Source organism: Octopus bimaculoides, chromosome 20, assembly GCF_001194135.2.
Source record: "Octopus bimaculoides isolate UCB-OBI-ISO-001 chromosome 20, ASM119413v2, whole genome shotgun sequence".
Taxonomy (NCBI): Eukaryota; Metazoa; Mollusca; class Cephalopoda; order Octopoda; family Octopodidae; genus Octopus; species Octopus bimaculoides.
Genome location: NC_069000.1, coordinates 39,531,853 through 39,536,539, shown reverse-complemented (window position 1 = coordinate 39,536,539; position 4,687 = coordinate 39,531,853). Strand labels below are relative to the sequence as shown.

The 4,687-nt window shown below is 36.5% G+C and overlaps 1 protein-coding gene across 1 annotated transcript in view; it reads right to left on the bottom strand.

Moving 5' to 3' along the window:
* The window catches only part of LOC106873881 (uncharacterized), a 59,172-nt gene that overhangs the window by 769 nt on the left and 53,716 nt on the right, over positions 1-4,687 (bottom strand). The gene's annotated exons all lie outside the window — the stretch shown is intronic.

Sequence of the window (4,687 nt, the reverse complement as noted above, 5' to 3'; positions counted from 1 at the left end):
ATATGTATATATATATACATATATATAAGGGCATATCCGGCAACACTGGTTGCTTACCGTGAAACATAACGAACTTGTTTCAATTTAGTGTACTTCAAAAAGAGAAAAAAATCCGATAGTGTATAAGCAGACATGTCATATTGGTTGTCCGCTGATCTACATTAGTCTGGTTGTTACATGTTTGCTTTTTTTTATAAGTATCAACACATCATTAAATATCGACTCATTAAACATATTGATTGCTATCTAGAAACAAATATGCTGTGAGGGGAAATGTGTTTAGTAAATGATTAATCACAGTTCATATTTCCGGAAAATACAGAAGTTTCTCTTATGCTTCCAGCCCGTATGTTAATTGCTAGTTCAGTAATGGATTAATTGCTAATGACTTAATGCTGATGTGAAGTGGGAAACAGAGTAACTAATAAATAAATTCAGAAAAAAGCCAAGGAAAACTAAAAAGACAATGTAAGTAAAGTTAAGCAATATGTCAGCTTGAGGCATTGAATTGGTCGTGTGCTCATGCGCTCAAATACACACATACGTGCAACCACACATAAATCCGCACATATATTCACACATATATGTTAATCTGCACAGGCTCGAGTATATATATATATATATATATATATATATATATATATATATATATATATGGGGAGAATTCACAAAAAAAAAAAAAACCAACAACAGACGAAGACAGGTGGTGTAGAAAATAAATAGATGTATTAGTATAACGGTCGGGAATTGAAAACTTCTTCCACAGAAATGAACACAGAAAGATACAAGGAGAGAAACAAGGAGAGAAAAAAAGGAGAGGAAAAAACAAGAAGACAAACAAGGAGGGAAAAAAGGAGAGAAAAAGAAGGATATATATACATATACATAGATACACGCACACATAGTTGCACGCAAAACAAACACACACTCATATCCCAACGCAGAAGATAGATGAAAAATAGACGCCTGACGCCTGGAGGGAAAACGCTTTACGTTGCTTAGAATGATTAAGAATTAGATGGCTAGAATTTTAAATTACAATTCATTATATAGAAAAGACATAGGATATTTATTAATGAGGAGATGGGTCAAATAGTTCCCAGACTAGTTATGTGTAATAAAGAAATAACTAATTTACCTATCTCCTTCGAAATAGTTACCTTGCGCAGCGATACACCGGTTCGAGCGCTCCTGACACTTTTGGAATCTCGCCTGGAAGTTGTTTTCCGTGAGCGAGTCGAGGACCTCCTGCGATTCGCTCTGGATCGTTACAACGGTGTTAAGGTTCAAGTGGGCCGCAAGATGAAAGTCAGCGGGCTGCACGATGAAGTCCGGATGCGGCCTGCGGCCCTCTGGTTGGCCTGCGCTGGTGTAGAGTATAGTAACTTTGAGGCCAACATTTGAGGTCAACATTATCGATGCAGATAAAGGTCCTTTGGAATCAGAAAATTTTAGTAAATTTTTCATTGGCAAACTTAGATTTTACTTCGTCAAATAAGATATTGTAGCATTATAATAAGGGGAAGAGCTGACAGAAGTGTTAACACGCCAGACAAAGCATCTAGCACTATTTCTTCACGCTTTAAATGCCATCCTTTTGGTGTCGAGAACTAAGCCTACTTTGAACCCATATGATATGTGTTCACAAAGCTAGAAAGAGAATATAAATTCTATTGAAGTCTTATTTTGTCTTAAACACGTTTTTAAACTTCGTTACGTAGTTTTAGATTTCAACTAAGTGTAAAGGAAATGTGAAGTTTGCTAGCAATGAAAATAACTTTGACAACAGCGTAGCTGTCAAAGAGAGAATTTGTTCTTGAATTTAAACTTGAAATAAAAGGACATTCTACGATATCACTTAAATTGTATTGTTTTTTGTCCTTTTAATAGTAATAATTTTGAAATGCATGGTATCAAAATGACAAGCGAATATTATCATATAAAAATTATGTTAACACAGGAATAAAAATAATCAAAAATGTGTAGTAATTAATTTTATATTAGCTTCTTCGTTAAATATTCAAACAAAATCTTATCTCGTCATACAGGAAATGACAGAAACATATTGTTAATCGTATTAGCGGTTCAGAACTGAAAATATGGTTTCGTTATTGATGTTATATTAAGCTTCATGTCGAAGTTTCAATAGAGGATATGTAAGCCTGACTTCCACGTAAATCGATACATGCATAACAGCGACCGTTGACTGGACACTATTCAATTTTTTTTCTCCGTGTTTTTCTCCTTGTCTCCGTATTATTTCTGTTGAAGAGCGTAGCTCGAAACGTCAAAGACTTTCCGTATTCCCGAGCGTTATACTAATACATCCTTTTGTTATTTACACCACCTGTCCTCGTCTGTTGTTGTTTTTTCGTATATTCTCCCATATATATATACACATACATAAAAATACTACAAGCAGACACACATACACATACGTACAAGCAGACAAACAGATATATACACACACCCACGCATAAAACAGACTGCAGACAATGTTTTGATGACGTCGTTATAGACAGATTAGAAAAAATATTTTAAGAAAATATATTAAGGCTTTCAATTATTTTCAAGACGATTTAGTCATCTTGTAATAGAAATATATAAATTCAAGATAATCTTTCACAATATTTGTTCAGGAAAATCATATGCATACACACACACACACACACACACACACACACACACACACACACACACACACACACACACACACTCCCCCCCACACACATGAAAGGAGTCAATGTCAGGCATGAAGATTCATCAGCAAAACTTGAGTTCCACTCCCTCCGAATTGTTGTCTTTCTTGCATCCTATCGTCCTACTCATCGTAGGCTTTAGACTGATATATTATGATTGGAGCCCTACTAGAACAAGATCTAATGCCGATCCTTCCTAATATGCATCATTTTGACATGGGAGTTGTATATTGATCCGTTGAAGATGGACAATATGAGAGAAGTTTTTACAACGCTGTAGTTTATCAACACTCCATGGTGTACATGTTGGCACTCTGTCGCTTACGACGTCGAGGGTTGCAGTTGATCCGATCAACGGAACAGCCTGCTCGTGAAATTAACGTGCAAGTGGCTGAGCACTCCACAGACACGTGTACCCTTAACGTTGTTCTCGGGGATATTCAGCGTGACACAGTGTGACAAGACTGACCCTTTGAATTACAGGCACAGCAGAAACAGGAAGTAAGAGTGAGAGAAAGTTGTGGTGGAAGAGTACAGCAGGGTTCGCCACCGTCCCCTGCCGGAGCCTCGTGGAGCTTTAGGGGTCTTCGCTCAATAAACACTCACAACACCCGGTCTGGGAATCGAAACCGCCATCCTATGACCGCGAGTCCGCTGCCCTAACCATTGGGCTATTGCGCCTTCACAGGCTAAATATAATGTAGCATTGAACGAGTTTCGATTAGGACACACACTGCCACAAATTCCGTCATAGTATCATAATATTGTTAGAATCTATAATATTAATTTTCTAGCATTGGCTCGAGGCCACAAGATTGCGGAACTGTGGTGTAGGTCGATTATATCGATTGCAGTAGTTTGGCTGTATTATTGTTTATCGATCCACGGAAGATGAAAGGCAAATTTGTCATCGACGGGATTTGAACTCCGAATGTAAAGGGTAGTAATGACGCCGCAATGATTCTGCTAATCCATCACCACTCTTAGCATCGATAACATTAATACCAATAATGTATTATTGATTAACTGGTTGAATCGAATATAACTTGCCTCTAACACTTCGCCAATATATTTCCAAAACAATCGAAGAGGTTGATAATGTATATCATGGTAGAGTAACACAGTACCAAGTGCTATTAAGCAAGGGGAATGCTACCCCGATGTTTCGTATCAGAAAACGATTTTTATATTCCTGTTTGGAAAGCTTTCTTTTGACCAATGTCACGTTTCTGAAAGAAATGCATAAATATCACAGCGGTTTTTCTTTCCATCTAAATATAGAGCTTTCGTAAATAAGTGATTCTAATGCATCAGGAAGTTGATTATATTTCTTTGTAACATATTTATGTTACGTTTAGATATTCATTATATACTTATGGAGGAGCTTAGAAGTAGGTAAAAAAAACGGGGAAAAACTTACGAGAATCCTTAGGGAATGAGAAGAATGAATAATTTTTTTTTTATATAAAGATATATAGTTTGATTGATTTATTGTTCAGAGTCTCTGCAGCGTAAAAGGATAATATTTGTCTTTAATTTTCCTACCTGATATATTCCTGCGAATTATATTTTATATACACATTTGCTCGGTTACTGCTTGCTGCCATTAGATTGCAACCTTCTAGGCACGCTGTATTGGAGGTTTTTCGGTTGAGCATATTAAGCCTAGTAATTATATGTACGCCAGCTAGTTATTTTATCGATATATTCGCCAAAAGTTTAGCTACTGAGACATGAACAGGAGGCACCAGTTTTCAAGCTACGTCAACACAGATCTCGGTGGTGTGTGTGTACTAGATCCTGAAAATAACTATGTTGTGTGTGTGTGTGATAACACAATTAGGCTGAAAACACAATTAGATCCTGAAAATAACTATGTTGTGTGTGTGTATGATAACACAATTAGGCTGAAAACACAATTAGATCCTGAAAATAACTATGTTGTGTGTGTGTATGATAACACAATTAGGCTGAAAACACAATTAGAT